The sequence below is a fragment of the Aquarana catesbeiana genome, linkage group LG13 (genome assembly GCF_042186555.1).
Source record: "Aquarana catesbeiana isolate 2022-GZ linkage group LG13, ASM4218655v1, whole genome shotgun sequence".
Classification (NCBI taxonomy): domain Eukaryota; kingdom Metazoa; phylum Chordata; class Amphibia; order Anura; family Ranidae; genus Aquarana; species Aquarana catesbeiana.
In genome coordinates this window covers 213,285,381-213,310,088 of record NC_133336.1, presented here as the reverse complement: position 1 = coordinate 213,310,088, position 24,708 = coordinate 213,285,381, and the positions used below count along the sequence as shown (strand labels likewise).

The 24,708-nt window shown below is 45.3% G+C and overlaps 1 long non-coding RNA gene across 1 annotated transcript in view; it reads left to right on the top strand.

Moving 5' to 3' along the window:
• LOC141116359 (uncharacterized) overlaps positions 1 to 5,880 on the top strand; it is an 80,860-nt gene extending 74,980 nt beyond the window's left edge. Inside the window, exons 2-3 of the long non-coding RNA XR_012237027.1 lie at positions 117 to 205; positions 5,751 to 5,880. This is a non-coding gene — a long non-coding RNA (uncharacterized lncRNA). The remainder of the gene's footprint in view (positions 1 to 116; positions 206 to 5,750) is intronic.
• The last annotated feature ends 18,828 nt before the right edge of the window (positions 5,881 to 24,708 follow it).

Below are 24,708 nucleotides of genomic sequence, written 5' to 3'. Positions count from 1 at the left end.
AACAACATAAATCTACAATTGATTATTTAAACTAAAAAAAGAACGTAAAAATGTTTTGCAACAAAGAATTTTTTATGTGGACATACTTATTTTATCTATGTATGTATTTTTCATAGGTTTATAAAACATATTGAAGAATAAGAATGAAGAGATAGAGATATCGGCTGCTATTTGCTAGTTTTTGTGTCTATGGTACAAAAAACAGGTATCCACATAGATGATGAATATTATGTGGGTTGAATTAATTAATCATATTGTTTCTATTGTTTCCACGTGCGATGTATTCTACTAATTTGTATTTAAATGAATGAGTGTAGTGAAATCCTAAGATATGCTTTGACGGATCTTAGGAAGGGCGTAAGCATACTAGCCCGAAACGTAATCCATTCATATCTGTATTGTATAGCCATTTATTGCCATGATTTTGTCTGGAATGATTATGCTTGCTTTATAATTTTTCCTCAAGACTATATGAAATAAAGCAACTGAAAGATTTTAAGTGCAGCAACCTCTTGGACTTTTTCATATATATATATATATATATATATATATATATATATATATATATATATATATATATATATATATAGACATACACACACAAATATGTATATGTATGTATATAGCTCTGACATATAGCGCTGTGCTGTACAGAGATCACTGAGCCAATCACATTATTCTCTATACCAGAGGAGCTTACACTCGAATATCCCCTCCCCCACAGTCACACACTATTATTATTATTATACAGTCATATAGCTCTGACATATACCGCAGTTGATTCCTATATATAATGAGAGGTATATTCTGTATATTCGCCAACACAGGGTTTCTGCCTTCTGCATACTGACCACTAGATGGCCCCAGAGTCTCTCTCTGAGTCGGCCCATTATCCTTCCATTCATTGATCAAAAGGGTTGAGTTTTGTCTGATTTTTTTCTATAATAATTATAATAAATTTTTACAATTAAAACAATCTCTCCGTCCGCAGAATCTGACGCCAGTTTGGTGCCAACGTTACGTATGAAGTTAAATTCCCACGCTAAGCTCACTTGTCTCATAATGAGTAAAACGTGTCGGTGGGTAGGGACACGTCATCAGCATTAGAGCCTCAGAGCATTAAAGTGAACTTTATCAGAAGTTGCCGGTTCCCTGGCTGTCAACCAATCCAATGCTGACACAGAATATGGATATTGATGACATCTAGTAAACCAGAGAAGAGGCGACCATGAAAGCCGAGGATCTGTAATATTCTAACAGACCGATTTCTGTCATCATCTATAAGAGAAGCTTTTGGATGGAAGTGATTGCAGATCACATAATGCTGTATAATTGCTCTCAGAGGACGTTGCTGCCCCCCCAACCTAACATACAATTATAGCATGTCAGCTTCCTTCTGAGGCTTCTCACTGATAAAGTTTTTTGTTCTTCATATTCAGAGATCAGAACCTCAAAATACTTTTTCATTGTGCAGTTCAAAGGTGGGGGGCTCAGCTATATAATAAATTAATACATTTGTTCCCCATTTAAAAACAATTATGTCTAGACTTATTTTAAAGATGAATCCGGCTAACTGTGCCAAAAAAAGTGTGGATGTGGAAAGTACATCATTATGACCACAAGATGGAGCTGAGGAGTGTACTTTATTCACTATGATACTCAGCGCCATCTAGTGGCCATAATGCAGTATTTTCCCCATGTACACTAGTGTGCTTTGATGAGAATACTTATTCCCTATGATACTCAGCTCCATCTAGTGGCCATAATGTGGTATTCCACTGAATCCCGTGAAGTCCCCGTGCGTCAGAGGAGGGCGGGGTCACCGGGAGGCCCCGCCCTCTGTAATATAAGAAGTGTCAGAAGATTCGAAGCGTCACACGGTGGAAGACTCCCACTGAGGCGGATCGTGCAGACGGAGCGGAGAAGAAGCCAGAGGAAGATGCGGGATGAGAAGAGCAGAAGAAGAAGATGGAGAAGGAGAAGATGGAGGAAGAAGAAGAACACTGAAGGAAGACCAGCGGAAGAAGAAGCGGAAAGAAGAAGAAATTAATAAAGGACTTGTCAAAAACTGTCTCTTGTGTTTTTTAATCTTTTTGGCACTATTTTGTGAAATGGTAGGGGTACATTTGTACCCCATTACCAATTCACACAGGGGGGCCGGGATCTGGGGGTCCCCTTGTTAAAAGGGGCTTACAGATTCCGATAAGCCCCCCGCCCGCAGACCCCCACAATCACCAGGCAAGGGTTGTGGGGATGAGGCCCTTCTCCCCATCAACATGGGGACAAGGTGCTTTGGGGGGCTACCCCAAAGCACCCTCCCAATGTTGAGGGCATGTGGCCTGGTACGGTTCAGGAGGGGGGCGCTCTCTCATTCCCCCTCTTTTCCTGCAGCCTGCCAGGTTGTGTGCTCGGATAAGGGTCTGGTATGGATTTTTGGGGGGACCCCACGCCATTTTTTTTATTTTGGGGCAGGATTCCCCTTAAAATCCATACTTTCAGGTCTGGTATTGATTTTGAGGGGGACCCCCATGCCATTTTTAAAAAATTTTTGGCACGGAGTTCCCCTTAATATCCATACCAGACCTGAAGGGCCTGGTATGGAATTTGGGGGACCCCCACGCATTTTTTAAAAATTCTTGTTCGGGGTTCCCCTGTGGGGAAATCCCATGCCGTTTTTATCAATGAACTTTTATGTGTATTGCCGGACCGACAATTCATTATAGCCGGCGCTAGCGATAGTAGTTTTACATGACTTTTTTTCCTTTTGAAATGTCATTTTGCTGTCAGACTGTTCTAAACACGGGAAACATGCACCCCTTTACAGGCATACTATAGACACCCCCCAGCTATGAAATTTAAAGGTATATTACACTTTTATTGTTTCACTTTAAGCATTATTAAAATCACTGTTCCCGAAAAAACGTCCATTTTTAAATCTTTTTTTGCATTGATCCATGTCCCCTGGGGCAGGACCCGGGTCCCCAAACACTTTTTATGACAATCACTTGCATATAAGCCTTTAAAATGAGCACTTTTGATTATTCATGTTTGTTTCCCATAGACTTTAACCGTGTTTGCATGTTCAAACTAATTTTTTGCCTGTTCACATGTTCTGGATGTGAACCGAACTGGGGGGGTGTTCGGCTCATCCCTACTGATGAGCATACTTATTCTTTATGATACTCAGCACCATCTAGTGGCCATAATGCGGTATTTCCCCATTCAGAATAAATGGTGCTGATGAGCATACTTGTTCCCTATTATACTCAGCGCCATCTAGTAGCCATAATGCAATATTCCTCCCATTCACAATAGATGGTGCTGATGAGAATACTTATTCCCTATGATACTCAGCACCATCCAGTGGCCATAATGCAGTATTCCCCCCATTCACACTAGATGGAGCTGATGAGAATACTTATTCTCTATGATACTCAGCCCCACCTCGTGGCCATAATGCGGTATTCCATCAATTCACACTAGATTGAGCTGATGAGCATACTTATTCCCTATGATACTCAGCCCCATCTAGTGGCCATAATGTGGTACGGTCCTGTGGTCGGGACACATGGCTGGGCTGTGAGCCACTCTCCTAGGCGTTTGGCTGCAGAATAAACTCGAATAATCCCAAAATCTCACGTGGTGACCACCACCCCACATTCGTTGTCTGTTTATGGTAAAAGGGTCACTCCGCAGGTTTCCGCCATCCAGCCGGGCAGCCGGTTCACTTGAATGACCCACCCTGCATACAACAAATGTGCTGAAAAATGCCCCCGCCCCTTTTCATTGCTGCCCCTGCACCTATAGCCGACACCCCCAGCTTTCTGAAATCTTCTGACTAATGTACCCATCCTGGGAATCACCTCCATCCACTAGTATGCAGCCCTGAAGAAGGGGGGAGTCCTTTCCCTGAAATGCGTTGTCTTGATGTTCATGTTACCACTGATATTAAACACCTATGAACCATACTATGGCAGTTGCATTTCTCTGGACACCGGGCGCTCCTTCCTTCCTATCCAACCCCGGCATCTTTTTAGGCGTCAAGCTCCACGCTAGTTTTTGGTGAGTTCGGTGCTCATTTTGTTGCACACAAAAAACACACGTCTGCTGCCTGCTTTTAGGATGCCATACACAATTATTTAACTTTTTTTGCGCATTCACACTTTTTGCGCACATGTACCAGAAATGCACAGATGTGAATGGTGCTGTGGCACCCCGACGTGCAACATGTTCTTGGTGCTGCATTGTGGTAAAGCGCCCGTTCCCACACTGCAATGGGGCGGAGCCAGCCTCAGTGAAGCAACTGCTTGGAACACCGCCGCTGTCAATGTTGGTGGCGCAGATGTGACGCACCTGACCCATTATGAAACCTCAGTCACACCGGACCACGCTCTAGGGGGCGCATTTCAATGCTGAAAGTTTGAGGTGCCCCTCCCCCCTATCCACATTACATCATTAATTAATGTGACAACCTCCAGCCTGTGGGGGGAACAATAGATCATACAATAACTATCCTCCCCCCTCCCCCATCCATACCTCATGGCGCTCCTTCATTCCCTGCTGAGGAAAACCAATTCCTGGATGAAGGTTTTCCAGAAAGTTCTGCACCTATGCTCTAGTCAGAAAGGATGCACCCAGTGCATTTATAAAATCCACTACAGCAGTGAATTCAGCAGGACTGTTACAGTGCTTTTTGGCTCAGGGTGCAGGCTCTGGTGACATCATCCAGTGGGCAGAGCTAGGATCCAGGAACAGTGGATTTTCCCAGACTCGGGGGGCCCTTCAAAAGATGTTAGGTTTAGAAAAAGGGGGGGGGGAACTAGGGGAGCAATTTGGAAGTGTGAGCCTCTCAGTGGGCAAACCTTGAACCCCGACACAGTCAGTGAGGTCTCCCTTTAAATGGAATGTGCCTTGAAGTCACAGGCACCCCTTTTGTGGCCCCTATATATTGTATATATTATTATACAGATTATTATTTACATTATAACCCCTTTATATATTATATTTCCTTCTATACAGATTATTATGTATTATTTTCTCATATATAATACATTATTCCCTTTTATACATTATATATATACAGTTGTACTCATAAGTTTACATACCTTGAGAAAAAAAAAAACAACAATAATAATAAAAAATATATATATACAGTTGTGCTCATCTCCACTAGCAGGAGGAATAGCTACCTCTCCTCATTACCACAAGGAGTACCTACTCTCCTCATTACCAGGGGGGGTACCTAACTCTCCTCATTATACAAGAGGAGTACCTACCTTTCCTCATTACCAGGGTGAGTACCTACCTTTCCTCATTATAAAAGGAGAGTACCTACCTTTCCTCATTACCAGGGTGAGTACCTACCTTTCCTCATTATACAAGGGGAGTACCTACCTTTCCTCATTACCAGAGTGAGTACCTACCTTTCCTCATTACCAGGTTGAGTACCTACCTTTCCTCATTACCAAGGGAGTACCTACCTCTTCTCATTACCAAGCGGAGTACCTACCTTTCCTCATTGCTGAGGACAATAATACAATTGTTATTAATAGGAGGCATAGAAAACTGTGATTGTGGGGGAGGCAACATTAGAGTGTAAGCTCCTCTGGTACTGAGATTAATGTGATTGACTCCGTGATCTCAGTACAGCACTGCAGTATATGTCAGTGCTATATAAATGTATAATAATAATATTAGTGGATGGGGAGGTTGGAGATCAGATGATGGAACCTCCTCATATGTTTGTACAGGCCCTGTTGCTGGAGAATAGTATACAGAGATTGGTTGAAGAATTTAATATGATCGCAAGCAAGGAAGGAAATACGAAAGCTATTAAAGCAAATGACATGAAGGAATATCTGAAGCTGAATACTCTCAAAGTAAGAATATCATTTACATTATAATAGAGACCCACAAGTGTCATTGTTCTGGGACACCAAGTGTCAGGTTGTCATTTTTCTGGGGCCCCCAACTGTCAGGTTGTCATTGTTCTGCGCCCCCCAAGTGTCAGCGTGTAATTGTTCTGGGACCCCCAAGTGTCAGGGTGTAATTGTTCTGGGACCCCCAAGTGTCAGGGTGTCATTGTTCTGGGGGCCCCAAGTGTCAGGGTGTCATTGTTCTGGGACCCCCAAGTGTCAGGGTGTCATTGTTCTGGGACCCCCAAGTGTCAGGGTGTCATTGTTCTGGGGGCCCCAAGTGTCAGAGTGTCATTGTTCTGGGACCTCCAAGTGTCAGGGTGTCATTGTTCTGGGACCCCCAAGTTTCAAGGTGTCATTGCTCTGGGACCTCCAAGTGTTAGGGTGTCATTGTTCTGGGGGCCCCAAGTGTCAGGGCGTCATTGTTCTGGGGCCCCCAAGTGTCAGGATGTCATTGTTCTGGTGCCCCCAAGTGTCAGGGTGTCATTGTTCTATGGGCCCCAAGTGTCAGGGTGTCATTGTTCTATGGGCCCCAAGTGTCAGGGTGTCATTGTTCTGGGGCCCCCAAGTGACAGGGTGTCATTGTTCTGGGGCCCCCAAGTGTCAGGGTGTCATTGTTCTGGGGCCCCCAAGTGTCAGGGTGTCATTGTTCTGGGGCCCCAGGTGAACTCTTCAGCGGAGAAGCCCCCTTTCTATGTTGCAGTTCCCAGGCTCGGTGGATGAAAAGGGTGCAATGTAATGTTGTGTATTCAGTATATTGGAGGAATGATACTTTGTGTCTTCTCAGGGTCAGGATCTGGATTTTTTTATAAAGACTTTTGAATCTTTGGATGAAAACCAAGACAGAGAATTACAATACAGTGAATTTGTGAGGATTCCGATGCAACACATCGCCACATACAATCACCCTTAACCCCAAAAGTGAGGCCGGCTGCGGAAGGTGCCGCTACGTCTCCCGGCAACAACCAAATCCACCGTATAAAATACAAAGGAATGAAAATTAATAATGAATGAAAATTACAAATTAAATAAAGGAGAACTAAAGGAAAAACCTTTTCTGTTATGTTTTTGGATAAAATAAGGAGGAGAGTCTACATCCTAGTGATAAGATTTCCCTTCACTTCCTGTTCCATATCCAAAAGAGGATGTGGGAGAATATCCTCGGTGGCCCCATTGGAAGATTTTCCCTCCTATTCCTGTTCTGGTGACAACCCAAAATTTTGGGAAGTTACTTTCAATGATCATGGTCACCAGGGCAAATATAGAGGCGGAATCTCCCTAATGGGAAAGACCATTCTCAGCTCTCACAGAAAGATTCCTTTCAGCAAGACCATACACTATGTAATCTGATTGTACAACTTTTGGGTCTTTAAATAACCATCTTTGTGGTGGCCGGTCCTCTTCTCATGATTACAGGGAGGAGTAATTATCAACTTATTGGGAGTGTACTTTGTGAAAGGTCAGGAAGATGTCCCCCCCGCCCCAGGCCATTGATAGAAAGTTCAATCATCATATAATTATAATTATTATTTCCAGAGGGTGAGATCGGGGAGATTGAATGACAACCAACTCTCAGTTCTGAAATCCGAAGCCCTCATTTTAATCTTCTGGTAACATTGTGACTTTAAAATCCACCAACATCACATGGAGATTTAATATCAATCTAACCGAAATAATTGCCGGTAGTTGGGGGAACTCTGGAACCTTCTATGTGATGCAGTTTTGGCAGAAGGACCTGCAGCCATAGACCATAATTGGTCACTCTTGTTATTTTGGTGTTTACTCGGGGAGTTACTGTGGATCTTTTGTTTGCCTGTTTATTTAAAGGGTACAATACTAACCATATCTTTCTGATCTGATCCATCCTCACTGCGAGGATTCCCTGTCCTATAGACATACTCATCATCCTGACCTATTCTGTGTCTGCATTCACATTTATTTAGTAATGGACATGGGCGGCTCGTTTCACTCCGAATTGAAATTCAGGGGGAAGATTGTTCGTTATTCTGAAATTTGGATGTATCTGAATTTCCGAATTACAATAATAATGAATTTAAATGAATCCGATGAACCAAAATTTCAGACGAAATTCAAATTCAAATAGTATTCGAATTACCGAAGAGAATAGAAAATAAATGAATAGAACAGAATGAAATATAGAATATAACTAACGAAGCGTCCCACACTCCGTTTGAGTGCTTTTGTCTTATACCGCTTCCTCCCAGTCTGAATATAGATATGAGATATTCCCACCGCTGACAATCAAGAACTAGACAGTACTCATTTTGGCTGCTGAACATGAGGTAGGTAAACATAACCTTGTCAGTACCTACCTTTCCTCAATACCAGGGGGAGTACCTACCTGTCCTCATTATATAGGGGGAGTACCTACCTTTCCTCATTACCAGGGGGAGTACCTACCTTTCCTCATTTCCAGGGGGAGTACCTACCTTTCCTCATTACCAGGGGGAGTACCTACCTTTCCTCATTACCAGGGGGAGTACCTACCTTTCCTCATTACCAGGGAAAGTACCTACCGTTCCTCATTACCAGGTGGGAGTACCTACCGTTCCTCATTACCAGGTGGGAGTACCTACCGATCCTCATTACCAGGTGGGAGTACCTACCGTTCCTCATTACCAGGTGGGAGTACCTACCGTTCCTCATTACCAGGTGGGAGTACCTACGGTTCCTCATTACCAGATGGGAGTACCTACCTTTCCTCATTACCAGGGGGGAGTACCTACCTTTCCTCATTACCAGGGGGAGTACCTACCTTTCCTCATTACCAGGGGGAGTACCTACCTTTCCTCATTGCTGAGGACAATAATACAATTGTTATTATTAGGAGGCATAGAAAACTGTGACTATGGTGGAGGGGACATCAGAGCGTAAGCTCCTCTGGTTCAGAGACTGATGTGATTGGCTCAGTGATCTCTGTACAGCACTGTGGTATATGTCAGCACTATATAAATGTATAATAATAATATTAGTGGATGGGGAGGTTGGAGATCAGATGATGGAACCTCCTCATATGTTTGTACAGGACCTGATGCTGGAGAAGAGTTTACAGAGTTCGGTGGAAACATTTAATAAGTTCATAAACAAGGAAGGAAATATGAAAAATGCGAATACAAATGAACTGACAGTATATAAGAATACCCTCAAAGTAAGAAAATCATTTACATTATAATATGGACCCCCAAGTGTCATTGTTCTTGTGCCTCCAAATGTCAGGGTGTCATTGTTCTTGTGCCTCCAAATGTCAGGGTGTCATTGTTCTTGTGCCCCCAAATGTCAGGGTGTCATTGTTCTGGGACCCCCCCCAAGTGTCAGTGTCTCATTGTTCTGGGGTCCCAAGTGTCAGGGTGTCATTGTTCTGCTGCCCCCAACTAAGGGTGTCATTGTTCTGGGGGCCCCAAGTGTCAGGGTGTCATTGTTCTGGGCCCCCAAGTGTCAGGGTGTCATTGTTCTTGGGCCCCCATATGTCAGGGTGTCATTGTTCTGGGACCCCCCAAGTGTCAGTGTCTCATTGTTCTGGGACCCCCCCAAGTGTCAGTGTCTCATTGTTCTGGGAGCCCCAAGTGTCAGGGTATCATTGTTCTAGGACCCCAAGTGTCAGGGTATCATTGTTCTGCTGCCCCCAACTAAGGGTGTCATTGTTCTGGGACCCCCAAGTGTCAAGGTGTCATTGTTCTGGGACCCCCAAGTGTCAGGGTGTCATTGTTCTGGGGCCCCAAGTGTCAGTGTGTCATTGTTCTAGGACCCCAAGTGTCAGGGTGTCATTGTTCTGCTGCCCCAACTAAGGGTGTCATTGTTCTGGGCCCCCAAGTGTCAGGGTGTCATTGTTCTAGGACCCCAAGTGTCAGGGTGTCATTGTTCTGGGGGCCCCAAGTATCAGGGTGTCATTGTTCTGGGACCCCCAAGTGTCAGGGTGTCATTGTTCTAGGACCCCAAGTGTCAGGGTGTCATTGTTCTGGGACCCCCAAGTGTCAGGGTGTCATTGTTCTAGGACCCCAAGTGTCAGGGTGTCATTGTTCTGGGGGCCCCAAGTATCAGGGTGTCATTGTTCTGGGGCCCCTAAGTGTCAGGGTGTCATTGTTCTGGGGCCCCAAGTGTCAGGGTATCATTGTTCTGCTGCCCCCAACTAAGTGTGTCATTGTTCTGGGGGCCCCAGTTTTCAGGGTGTCATTATTCTGAGACCCCAAGTGTCAGGGTGTCATTGTTCTGGGATTGGTGACACATTGGTGCAATCTTGGTGACTTCCTGTGTTCCCCTCCTGGGTCCCCACTCACCAAATAGAGATGAAAAATACGCCTGTGTGTATAAAGATGGTGTCTTCTGTCCAGCGGATATATAAGTTGGTTGTACCTCAGAGGATGGAATCTTCTCCCCTCCACCGCTTGTTATGGGTCCAGCATACTTTACTCAGTCATAGGTGATTGAAGAGGTAAAGTTTGGACAAGTGAAGAAAGAGAGGATATAATGTAATATTGCAAGGTTTATTTAAAAGGTTTAAAATCATTACACTTACATCAAAGTCTTTAAAATGTGCAAAAATTGCCGCCTTGGCATCCAAACAGCCGTCACAGATAATCAGCTTATTGATTGCACTTTACTTTGAATGACGTTGTATGAATTTATTTGGCACTATAGCACTTTGATATAGGTAGATGTAATTTATGTTTTTAGAGAGGCAGCGCTGAGTATTAATTTCTTTTGGTCAGTTTTTTGGGGTACTTACCTCACACTATAGCTGCAGCCTCATTGTATATATACATTGTATATATGTGTGTGTGCAAACATATACACACACATACATTTTGGATTCGCTAAAATGTTATTTTTTATTTTCATTTTGCTTGATTTTTTTTATTTCTACACATATTTTTATTTGTAATTTTTTACTTATTAATACTTACTCCACAGCGCGGGTTTATGCTTACTATTTTCATTGTTCTGGGGCCCCCAAGTGTCAGGATGTCATTGTTCTGGGGCCCCCAAGTGTCAGGATGTCATTGTTCTGGGATCCCCCAAGTGTCAGGGTGTCATTGTTCTGGGGCCCCCAAGTGTCAGGGTGTCATTGTTCTGGGGCCCCAGGTGAACTCTTCAGCGGAGAAGCCCCCTTTCTATGTTGCAGTTCCCAGGCTGGATGGATGAAAAGGGTGAAATGTAACGTTGTGTATTCAGTATATTGGAGGAATGATACTTTGTGTGAGGATTTGATTCAGAAGGTTTTTGAATTATTGGATCAAAACAAAAATGGACATATAGAATACATCGAATGTGTGAATTATCTGATCCGACGCATCGCACATTAAATCACCCTTAAACCCAAAAGTGAGGCCGGCTTCGGAAGGTGCCGCTACGTCTCCTGGCAACAACCAAATCCACCGTATAAAATACAAAGGAATGAAAATCAATAATGAATGAAAATTACAAATTCAATAAAGGAGAACTAAAGGCAAAACCTTTTCTGTTATTTTTGGATAAAATAAGGGGGAGGGTCTATAACCTATTAGTAAGATTTCCCTTCACTTCCTGTTCCATATCCAAAACAGAATGTGAGAGAATATCCTCGGTGGCCCCATTGGGTGATTTCCCCTCTATTCCTGTTCTGGTGACAACCCAAACTTTTGCAAAGTTACTTTCAATGATCATGGTCACCAGGGCAAATATAGAGGAGGAATCTCCCTAAGACCATTCTCAGCTCTCACAGAAAGATTCCTTTCAGTGAGACCATACACTATGTAATCTGATTGTACAACTTTTGGGTCTTTGAATAACCATCTTTGTAGTGGCCGGTCCTCTTCCTTGGTGCCCCTGATGATGTCATTTCTGACGAAACGGCCGTAGGATTGACACGCTCGTACCGACGGCGCATGCGAGAAGTTTCGTTTTAAAGCTGTATTGGTTCCTTGCAAGGAAAAGTGTTTTTATGGATGCCAGTGAGGCGACTTTTAATAAACAAGAGATAAAACGTTCTACACCATTCGAGTTTTCTCTTTTCTTTTAAACACTTCCATATCGGTGAGAGTTCTCTTCCCTGATTGTACCGCTGTCTGGAAGCCTGTGGCGATCGTTTGTGGATCTACATCCATCATCCCAGCTAAAGTTCCAGCCGCTGTGGAGGGCAAACCCCAAGCTGTTAGCTCTATGTAGGGATGAGCCGAACACCCCCCTGTTCGGTTCGCACCAGAACATGCGAACAGGAAAAAAGTTCGTTCGAACATGCGAACACCGTTAAAGTCTATGGGACACGAACATGAATAATCAAAAGTGCTAATTTTAAAGGCTTATATGAAAGTTATTGTCATAAAAAGTGTTTGGGGACCTGGGTCCTGCCCCAGGGGACATGGATCAATGCAAAAAAAAGTTTTAAAAACGGCCGTTTTTTCAGGAGCAGTGATTTTAATAATGCTTAAAGTCAAACAATAAAAGTGTAATATCCCTTTAAATTTCATACCTGGGGGGTGTCTATAGTATGCCTGTAAAGGGGCGCATGTTTCCTGTGTTTAGAACAGTCTGACAGCAAAATGACATTTTGAAGGAAAAAACTCATTTAAAACTACTCGCGGCTATTGCATTGCCGACAATACACATAGAAGTTCATTGATAAAAACGGCATGGGAATTCCCCAAAGGGGAACCCCGAACCAAAATAAAAAAAAAAAATGACGTGGGAGTCCTCCTAAATTCCATACCAGGCCCTTCAGGTCTGGTATGGATATTAAGGGGAACCCCGGCCAAAATTAAAAAAAAAAAATGACGTGGGGTTCCCCCTAAATTCCATACCAGACCCTTCAGGTCTGGTATGGATTTTAAGGGGAACCCCGCGCCAAAAAAAAAAAAAAAACGGCGTGGGGTCCCCCCAAAAATCCATACCAGACCCTTATCCGAGCACGCAACCTGGCAGGCCGCAGGAAAAGAGGGGGGGACGAGAGTGCGGCCCCCCCTCCCTCCTGAACCGTACCAGGCCACATGCCCTCAACATTGGGAGGGTGCTTTGGGGTAGCCCCCCAAAGCACCTTGTCCCCATGTTGATGAGGACAAGGGCCTCATCCCCACAACCCTGGCCGGTGGTTGTGGGGGTCTGCGGGCGGGGGGCTTATCGGAATCTGGAAGCCCCCTTTAACAAGGTGACCCCCAGTGTGAAAATGGTAAGGGGGTACATAAGTACCCCTACCATTTCACGAAGAAAGTGTCAAAAATGTTAAAAATGACAAGAGACAGTTTTTGACAATTCCTTTATTTAAATGCTTCTTCTTTCTTCTATCTTCCTTCATCTTCTGGTTCTTCTGGTTCTTCTGGCTCTTCTGGTTCTTCCTCCGGTGTTCTCGTCCAGCATCTCCTCCGCGGCGTCTTCTGTCTTCTTCTCCTCGGGCCGCTCCGCACCCATGGCATGGGGGGGAGGCTCCCACACTTCTCTTCTTTTCTTCTCTTCTTCTCTTCTTCATTTTCTTCTCCGGGCCGCTCCGCAATCCATGCTGGCATGGAGGGAGGCTCCCGCTGTGTGACGGCGCTCCTCGTCTGACAGTTCTTAAATAACGGGGGGGTGACCCCGCCCCCCTCTGACGCACGGTGACTTGACGGGACTTCCCTGTGGCATTCCCCGTGACGTCACAGGGAAGTCCCGTCAAGTCACCGTGCGTCAGAGGGGGGCGGGGTCACCGGGTGGCCCCGCCCCCCCGTTATTTAAGAACTGTCAGACGAGGAGCGCCGTCACACAGCGGGAGCCTCCCTCCATGCCAGCATGGATTGCGGAGCGGCCCGGAGAAGAAAAGAAGAAAAGAAGAAGAGAAGAAGAGAAGAAAAGAAGAAGAGAAGAGCGGGAGCCTCCCCCCCATGCCATGGGTGCGGAGCGGCCCGAGGAGAAGAAGATAGAAGACGCCGCGGAGGAGATGCTGGACGAGAACGCCGGAGGGGGGGGGGGCGGGATCTGGGGGTCACCTTGTTAAAGGGGGCTTCCAGATTCCGATAAGCCCTCCGCCCGCAGACCCCCACAACCACCGGCCAGGGTTGTGGGGATGAGGCCCTTGTCCTCATCAACATGGGGACAAGGTGTTTTGGGGGGCTACCCCAAAGCACCCTCCCAATGTTGAGGGCATGTGGCCTGGTACGGTTCAGGAGGGAGGGGGGGCCGCACTCTTGTCCCCCCCTCTTTTCCTGCGGCCTGCCAGGTTGCGTGCTCGGATAAGGGTCTGGTATGGATTTTTGGGGGGACCCCACGCCGTTTTTTTTTTTTTTTTTTGGCGCGGGGTTCCCCTTAAAATCCATACCAGACCTGAAGGGTCTGGTATGGAATTTAGGGGGAACCCCACGTCATTTTTTTTTTTTAATTTTGGCCGGGGTTCCCCTTAATATCCATACCAGACCTGAAGGGCCTGGTATGGAATTTAGGGGGACTCCCACGTCATTTTTTTTTTTTAATTTTGGTTCGGGGTTCCCCTTTGGGGAATTCCCATGCCGTTTTTATCAATGAACTTCTATGTGTATTGTCGGCAATGCAATAGCCGCGAGTAGTTTTAAATGAGTTTTTTCCTTCAAAATGTCATTTTGCTGTCAGACTGTTCTAAACACAGGAAACATGCGCCCCTTTACAGGCACACTATAGACACCCCCCAGGTACAAAATTTAAAGGGATATTACACTTTTATTGATTGACTTTAAGCATTATTAAAATCACTGCTCCTGAAAAAACGGCCCTTTTTAAAACTTTTTTTTGCATTGATCCATGTCCCCTGGGACAGGACCCGGGTCCCCAAACACTTTTTATGACAATAACTTGCATATTAGCCTTTAAAATTAGCACTTTTGATTTCTCCCATAGACTTTTAAAGGGTGTTCCGCGGCATTCGAATTTGCCGCGAACACCCCAAATTGTTCGCTGTTCGGTGAACTTGCGAACAGCCAATGTTCGAGTCGAACATGAGTTCGACTCGAACTCGAAGCTCATCCCTAGCTCTATGCCTCTGATCAGAGGCTATCTGGTAAGCCTTCAATCTATACCAGGTGACGGGATTTCAACACGGTGACAGTCACGGATTTATTATTCATAGAAAGTCACATTTAATTGCTTTTTTGGACATTTGTTTTGACATAATTTTTGCATCGTTGGACTTTTTCTAAATGTGTGGATAAAAAACTGGGAATAGTCACGCATATATATCACTATAGTAAAGCATCCATGTTATTGTTCACGCATATATATCACTATAGTGAAGCATTCATGTTATTGTTTATTTTTATTTTTTTATTTTACCACATATGAAAGTTGTTGGTGCTTTAATAGTAAATATCAATTTTTGTTGTATTTTTGCATTTATATCCAGCGCTGTGCTTTTTGTTATATCAGTCCTCTTCTCATGATTACGGGGAGGAGTAATTATCAACTTATTGGGAGTGAACTTTGTGAAAGGTCAGGAAGATGTCACCCCCCGGGCCATTGATGGAAAGTTCAATCATTATATAATTATAATTATTACTTTCAGAGGGTGAGATCGAGGAGATTGAATGACAACCGACTCTCAGCTCTTAAATCTGAAGCCCTCATTTTAATCTTCTGGTAACATTGTGACATTAAAATCAACCAATAGCACATGGAGATTTATTACCAATCATACCGAAATAATTGCCGGTAGTTGGGGGAACTCTGGAACCTTCTATATGGTGCAGTTTTGGCAGAAGGACCTGCAGCCATAGACCATAATTGGTCACTCTTGTTATTTTGGTGTTTACTCGGGGAGTTACTGTGGATCTTTTGTTTGTCTGTTTATTTAAAGGGTACAATACTAACCATATCTTTCTGATCTGATCCATCCTCACTGCGAGGATTCCCTGTCCTATAGACATACTCATCATCTTGACCTATTCTGTGTCTGCATTCACATTTATTTAGTAAAAAACATGGGCGGCTCATTTCACTCCACATTGAGATTCGGGGGAAAATTGTTCATTATTCTGAAATTTGGATGTATCTGAATTTCCAAATTACAATAATTAATGAATTTAAATGAATATGACGAACCAAAATTTCTGACGAAATTCAAATGGTATTCAAATTATCTAAGAGAATAGAAAATAAAGGAATAGAAAAGAATATAATAGAAAATAAAATAATAGAATATAATAGAGTAAAACAGAGCAGAATACAAAATAAAAGAATAGAAAAAAAATGAATGGAAAAAAAGGGGACAGAATAGCAAATTAAAGAATAGAGTAAAACAGACTAAAATAAAATAGGAAATAAAGGAATAGAACAGAATAAAATAGAATATAACTGTAAAGAAACGTCCCACACTCCGCTTGAGTGCTTTTGTCTTATACCGCTTCCTCCCAGTCTGAATATAGATATGAGATATTCCAACCGCTGACAACCAAGAACTAGACAGTACTCGTTTTGGCTGCTGAACATTATTATATTATTATTATTATACAGGATTTATATAGCACCAGCAGTTTTCGCAGCACTTAACAAAATGAAGGCAGACATTACAGTTACATCACAATTTGGTACAAGAGGAATCAGAGGGCCCTGCTCACTAGAGCTTACAATCTAGGAGGGGGGGTCAATTGATACAAAAGGTAATAGCTGTGGGGGATGAGCTGATAGAGAAAGTGAAACAGTGTATTAGATAGAAGCAGCATAGGCTTCTTTAAAGAGAAGGGTTTTCAGGGATCGTCTAAAGATGGATAGATTAGGGGACAGTCGGACAGATTGGGGTAGGGAGTTTCAAAGGATGGGAGAAGCTCTGGAGAAATCCTGAACATGAACTGTTTATTGAAACACAGGTACACAGAGGTAACACTCGGGACAATCCCCCCTCCCATTGCATTCAGGGCAGGGTAAACTGTCCAATCAGCAGGAAGAGCTGTTGGAGGACTTTCCCCCCTCCCACCTCACAGCAAATACACGTACACATCCCATAATACTTTCTCCCAAGGCAGACAGACACAATAGAACAATGGAATACAGCCACACCCCCAAACGACCCAGCAGAGAGCACACCATAGTATGAGACAATATACAATATATACAGTTGTGCTCAAATGTTTGTATACCCTGGCAGGAATTGTAAATTGTGGCATTAATATTGAAAATATAACAAGTAATGTGAGACTGCGCTTAGGACACACTGTAGGTTTACTGCCTCACCTAATAGAGCTCCCCTAAGGGGTCTCCAAATCAGAAAGAAAGAATAAAATAAAGGGTAATTGGCACTACCTAAAGATAATGCAATTAAGACGTATTTGAGGGTATATATGTATGGCCTTACAGTGGCATACAAACTTATAATGTACAGACGTAAAAATGAGTGAGCTCAAAAACAATAGAGGCTTATAAACTCAAACAATGCATATATAGCCCCCAGGGCAATAGCATGCTACACGCTCTCTGGTTAATTCCTATTGCTTATGTGACCTTATTAGGAAGAAAGAACCTCATGAAATTAAACGTTTAGACTGTATTGTCTAAACGTCATAAAACTATACTAATTGTTGATACTCATGCATACTAATTGAAAGGTATTAACAGCTACCCTGTATGAGTGGGGTTTTACTAACAGGGTTCATAGAGTAAAATAAGATTTTGCCTAAATGAATAGTACTGGTAATCTTTGTGCAAATTCTTTGTTTGTATTTAAAATATTGACGGTAGTGTTGGGGGCAATTGCTTGGCTGCTATTAGCAATAATTGTGCTTAGACCAAGAGAGAGAACCCTATCCCCAGAGCACAAAACGCTAGAAGGGGGAGAATGCATAAAATTGCATAACCTTGCTGATGTGTCCAAGCAATGAATATGGGCAACTTGAGGTGTTAGTAGATACCTTGTTCATCTGTTATATCATATTGTTAGTGATATGTATGCTGTTAAAAATCTGGAGAGATAGACAGCGTGGTTTCCCTGTGTGTGTGATCTCCAATTTGTGCTGTAACAAACTGTGCCACAAAAGTCCAGTATATAGCCTCATCCAAGTAGGGGGTGAGGGCGTGCTTTCGGTGAAGGAGAGCGCAAGGGGAGTATTGGCCAGCTCCCATAGGAAAGGAAAAGTAACTGGAACCTCACTGACGATCTAGTAATGGGGAATCAGGTGGGAGGAGGTGCTAAAGTTTACGGGGCACCATTGACACCCCAAGAGGAAGTCAAGGCCCGCTATGGGAAGTGGGTAGTGAAGTACCTAAAGAAATGGCACAGCTTGGCAAAGGCAACGGATTGGCCGGTACCCATACAGGGAACATTTGATGTCAGAGTTTGGACAGCATTACACCATAACTTTAAGAGTAGGATGACTGAACCTAATGAAGTTGCAGCATGGGCCACATGGGAGGCAAAGGCATATGGGAAAACAGCTAAGGTCCTAGTTGCAACACTGCCCAAGGTATCGGAGGAAGAAGGTGAGTTATCAGAGGAAATGATTGCTAGTACATATATGTTAGCAAAAACACTCATCAGAAACCCAAGTAGGTCTGTCTCTGACCAACTAATATCTAATAGTGGGTCCCCACCACCATATGTCACATCATCTACCCCTCTTGGAGCAGGTGCTATTGAAGCATCTGCGCCAATGAGAGAGGAGGTGATGCAAGGATATGTACCAGACACACCTAAGGGTAAACATTGGTATCAGTCGCCAGGATGGAGTAGCATGCCTCCGTCCAAGTTGCTGAGTACAGAAGATTTACCAGAGGTAAGTTGGCAGGATAAAAGTTTCCTAAGAACACCTGTCAGGATGACAAAAATACAAGGGGTGAGTATGCAACAAGAAAGAATTTACCCACCTCCCCCCCCTGACTCAGATGACGAAGAAGTAATAACTTCTAAACAAGGGGGACAGGAAGAGTATTACCAGTAAGAGAGCAGAAAGCTTATAATGATAAGAGTGAATTAACAGGGACTATAGTTCACCATATGCCCTGGACTCCTGGGAGAGGAATACTTTCTTGAATTCAATCCCCAAGCCTAGGCATAGTCCTCATCTGTTTGCTAAGCAGCTATGCAACATAGCTGCAAGCTACAGAGCAAATTGGGAGGACATGTTACGAATTATAAAGGGGGTGTCAGGAATAAGTGATGCTGATCATATGATACAGGAGGCAAGGTTAGTAAAATCAGAATATTTAGGGGTCTTCAAACGGGACTCACCAAAATTGGCACTAGAAGAGTGTGAGAAATTGAAGGAGAGGATAGGGAAGATTTTTCCGGCAGCTTCCTGGAATAAGGTGAGTTCAATGACCCAAGAAAGTAAAGAGGAAGTGCACCAATACACTGATCGGTTTAGGAATGCAGTCCTAGAGACTGGGCAGGACCCAGATAGTCCAGCCTTGGCCTCAATGGTTGTCACCATGTGGGGAACAGGTTTGAAAAAATCTGTTCAGGAAAAGTTAACCACCAGTTATCCTGAGTGGAAGACCATGAGCCTACAAGCTCTGACCTCAGTGGCATCCTATATCTAAAAGAATATGGATGACATGGAGGCAAGAAAGCCACAAAAGGTGTTGCTCTCCTACCTCCCACCAAAAGAAGCCCCACAGGGCGAAAAGGGGAGGGAGGGTGGGAGACCAAGAGCTATGGGTGTGTGTTTTAACTGCCAAAAAACCTGGCCACATTGCTAAATTTTGCCGTGCACCCAGAAAAAGTGGCATGGATGCATGGGGAAAGAGGGATTGACAGGCAGAGGCCCCAGTGTGGTCAGTAATGTCTGAAACTGATGGTAATGATGCTTTTGTAAACATTTTTGGCAGAAAAAAATTGTAAGGTAGCTAAAGATAAGCTACAGTGGTGCCAGGAAAAAAGTTGTTTTCCTGGGGCACTGTATCTTTAAAGGGGGTAAACACCTAACCTCAGAAAGGAAAGAGGTGATACTTTCATACCCCCTTCCGAAGAATCAAAGGTCTCTAAGTGCATTTTTGGGTTTGGTTGGTTACTGCAGACAATGGATCCCAAATATGTCCCAAATATCTAAACCATTGTATGCTTTAACCTCAGGTAAGGCTGTGCATTTTGAGTTGTCTGCTGAGGAGATACAGGCTGTAGAGGCATTAAAGGAGGCTATAATGGCATCTCCAGCATTGACACTGCCTGCCTATAAAAAGGACTTTTACCTATTCTGTCATGAATCAGATAATCAGGCATCTGGAGTGTTAACACAAAAATCTGCTGATAAGCATAAACCTGTGGGATAATTTTCCCAGCCTCTTGATCCTGTAATCTCAACAGCAGCACCTTGTGTGAAAGCCAAGGCAGCAGCAGCCATGTTAGTGGAGAAAACTGCTGAAATTGTGTTGGGGAACACCCTGATTCTCATGGTCCCACATGCAGTGGAGCAGGTGCTGGGACATCTTAACACGAGACACTTATCTGCTGCTAGGTTAACTAGGTATGAACTGGCTTTGCTTACACCAAGTAATTTCGTCATTAAGAGGTGTGATATTTTAAATCCAGCCACTTTGTTACCCATTCGGCCTACTCCAGTGTAGTGGGTACATGACTGTTGTCACACAACTGAGGCCTACTATGAGCTCCCAGTGACGGTACAGGATTTTGCCCTGGAGAACCCAGAGCGGGAACTGTGGGTAGATGGTTCCAGGTATTACACTGAGAAAGGTTCTCCCGTCACTGGTTTGGCTGTGGTAAGTGAGAAGAAAGTAATTTTCCAGAGGGCTCTACCAAATCATTGTTCTGCCCAAGTGGCGGAGTTGGAGGCCTTGATAAAAGCGTGTGAATTGACAGAGGGGAAATCAGTGAATATATACACTGATTCTCGTTATGCCCGCGGTGCTATACATGATTTTTCTATTCTATGGAAAAGCCATAATTTTTTGACATCTCAGGGCAAGCCTATTAAAAACTCTGCTCAGGTGAAGGCCCTACTTGAAGCTATCACTTTGCCCGCTGCAGTTGCAGTGGTCAATGTGAAGGCTCACACAAAAGCGTCTGATGCTGTTGCAATGGGTAACCAAAGGGCAGACGAGGCAGCTAAGGCAGCTGCCTTGCTCCCCCTGGTGGTGAGTGATGATGAAAGAGTGTATTTCCTAAAAGGGATACAGACACTCAAACCCTACAACAATTGCAGAGCACAGCATCTCGAGAGGTAATCAATAAGTGGAAAAAGAACAATTGTCATTACAATGAGGATACCGGAATTTGGCTCCATGAGGATGGGAGGTCGTGTTCCCCTCCTTCAATGTACCCTTCTCTTTGTTCTATGGCACATCTCCCTTCTCATGTAGCCAAAGGGGGGATGGTTGATCTGATATGGAAATTGTGGTATGCACCAGGCATTGAAGAAGTAGCTAAGCAGTATTGTCAGGCTTGCTTGATCTGTGCACAATATAATCCAGGGAAATGGGTAAAAACTCCTCAGGGTCACATTCCGAGGGCTCTATATCCCTTCCAGAGATTACAAATAGACTACATACAGTTACCTAAGGTAGGTTAATATGAGTATGTGCTCATGTGTGTGGACTGCTTCTCAAGCTGGTTGGAGGCGTGGCCTATACGGAAGGCTACAGCCACAGCAACAGCAAAGAAGCTGATACAGGAAGTGGCATGTAGATATGGGGTTTTTTGAAACCTAATGGGGCATACACACGGTCGGACTTTTCGTCTACAAAAGTCCGACAGCCTGTCCGACAGACTTCCGGTGGACTTTTGGCGGACGTGCGGCGGACTTGTGGCAGACTTTCTAACGAACGGACTTGCCTACACACGACCACACAAAAGTCGAACGGATTTGTACGTGATGACGTACACCAGACTAAAATAAGGAAGTTCATAGCCAGTAGCCAATAGCTGCCCTAGCGTGGGTTTTTGTCCGTCGGACTAGCACACAGACGAGCGGATTTCGGGGTCCGTCGTAGTTATGACGTAAAGATTTGAAGCATGTTTCAAATCTAAAGTCCGTCGGATTTGAGGCTGAAAAAGTCAGCTGAAAGTCCGGAGAAGCCCACACACGATCGGATTACCAGCCAGCTTTTGTCCGCCGGCGTCCGTTGGACTTTTGTAGACGAAAAGTCTGACCGTGTGTATGCCCCATTAGAGTCAGATAGAGGAAGTCACTTTACTGGGCAGGTAATGAAAGGGGTACTTGCAGCCTTTAACATTGAGCAACGCTTACACACTCCATACAACCCCACAGCTAGTGGTAAGGTAGAAAAATACAACGGGCTACTAAAATCCAAGTAAAATTACAGCTGAGACAGGGCTAAATTGGCTCCAAGGGTTGCCTATAGCTCTGTTTGCATTGAGAACTACACCTAAACAAAAAGGGAAGCTCTCTCCCTATAAAATATTATTTGGATCAGTACCAAAGACGGGCTTGTACTATCCACAGGCTTTAGCAAGACCATACGGGTCACTCACTGAATATGTCATCGGGTTACACAGGTATTTAAATCAATTGTACAAGAAAATATATTCATCTCTTCCAGACCCAGATGCCCTTGAAGGGACTCGTGACCTGCAGCCAGGTGACTGGGTAATGGTGAAAAAGCATCAGAGGAGGGGTCTGGATCCCAGGTGGACAGGACCCTACCAGGTGCTACTTACTACAGCTACAGCAGTGAAGCTGGAAAACAGGGATACTTGGATACATGCTTCACATTGTAAACGTGTACAGTACCTGACCGCGAGATTGTGTTTCCAGCGCGATACCCTCGCGCTGGTTCTCGGCGACAGGGTACTGTGAATGTCGCGCTGGCTCACTCATCGGGAAAGGAAAAGTTTGTTTTCCTTCCGCGATGAGTGACAGGCAGCGCTGACAGCTGTCTAGTATGAATCCTGAGGCGGGAACACCGCGCCAAATTTTAAATGAAAAAACCGGCGTGGGTTCCCCCCTAGGAGCATACCAGGCCCTTAGGTCTGGCATGGATTGTAAGGGGAACCCCCTATGCCGAAAAATCGGCGTGGGGGTCCCCCCCCAATCCATACCAGACCCTTATCCGAGCACGCAGCCCGGCCGGCCAGGAAAGGGGGTGGGGACGAGCGAGCGCCCCCCCCCCCCCTCCTGAGCCGTACCAGGCCGCATGCCCTCAACATGGGGGGGTGGGTGCCTTGGGGGAGGGGGGGCGCCCTGCGGGGCCCCCCCACCCCAAAGCACCTTGTCCCCATGTTGATGAGGACAAGGGCCTCTTCCCGACAACCCTGGCCGTTGGTTGTCGGGGTCTGCGGGCGGGGGGCTTATCGGAATCCGGGGGCCCCCCTTAATAAGGGGGGCCCCCGGCATGCGCAGGGACTCTGGGGCCACGCCCCCTTATGACGCCAGAGTCCCTGCGCATGCTGGGACCATGACGTCGTAAGGGGGCGGGGTTACCGCCTATATAAATGGCTCCGCAGCTCGCACACAGCATTCGAGCCGGAGAGAGCGTCGTGTCAACATCGGGGAAGAAGAAAAGAAGAGAAGAAGCGGCGAGACAGCGGCGACAAGACAGCGGCGGCAAGACAGCGGCGACAAGACAGCGGCAGCAGACCGGGCCCCTCGCTGGCAATAGAGCTGGAAGAAGATAGCGGCGGGGCCCGGGAGAAGAGGCCGAACACCGGGAGAAGTCGGAAGGAGACCCCCCGAAGTCGGAAGAAGACCCCGGAGCTGACTAATAAATTATTCTGTGTAATAATTTCCCGATGTGACTTTTAGGGGGCGTGGTCATCACCCAATGACCACGCCCCCTTATGCAGTCATAGTCCCAGCATGCCCAGGGACTGTGACGGCATAAGGGGGCGGGGTCACCGCCTATATAAGTCAGAGCAGAGCGCACAGAGAGCATTCTAGCCGGAGAGAGCGTCGTGTCAACATCAGAAGAAGAGGAGAGGGCAGAAGAAGGAAGACCGGGCTCCTCCGCTTTAGCAAAAGAGCGGCAGAAGAGAGCGGAGGAGCCCGGAGGAAGATCCGGAGAGCGTGGAGAAGAACCGGAGAGACCCCCGAAGTCAGAAGAAGACCCCCGGAGCTGTCTAATAAAATACTTAAAAAATTTATGTAGTGTTTTTTTTTAAATTGACACTTTTTCCCTAGGTGAATGGGTAGGGGTACGATGTACCCCATACTCATTCACATAGGGTGGGGGGCCGGGATCTGGGGGCCCCCTTATTAAAGGGGGCTCCCGGATTCTGATAAGCCCTCCGCCCGCAGACCCCGACAACCAACGGCCAGGGTTGTCGGGAAGAGGCCCTTGTCCTCATCAACATGGGGACAAGGTGCTTTGGGGGGGGGCCCGCAACGCGCCCCCTCCCCCAAGGCACCAACCCCCCATGTTGAGGGCATGCGGCCTGGTACGGTTCAGGAGGGGGGGGGGCGCTCGCTCGTCCCCACTCCCATTCCTGTCCGGCCGGGCTGCGTGCTCGGATAAGGGTCTGGTATGGATTGGGGGGGACCCCCCACGCCGTTTTTTCGGCGTAGGGGGTTCCCCTCAAGGTCCATACCAGACCCAAGGGCCTGGTATGCTCCTGGAGGGGGAACCCATGCCGGTTTTTTATTTAAAATTTGGCGCAGAGTTCCCCCTAAAGATTCATACCAAACACAGTGGCGGGGATCCAAGTCGGATCCCCGTTCATTGAAAGTCGGACACATGTCGCAGGGCAAAGTCGGATCCACAAGTCGCGTTGAAGTCGCGTTGAAGTCACGTTGCAAAGTCGCGTTGAAGTCGTGTTGCCCCTGTGTGAATCGAGCCTAACTGTTGGGTGTGTTCTATGATTCCCCCAGGTGTGAGACATAAACCATTAGTAGCTATAGCAGTTACAGAACCCAATTTATTTTATGCAATATTGATAAAAGAAACAGCCATTAGTACCCTAGCTGAG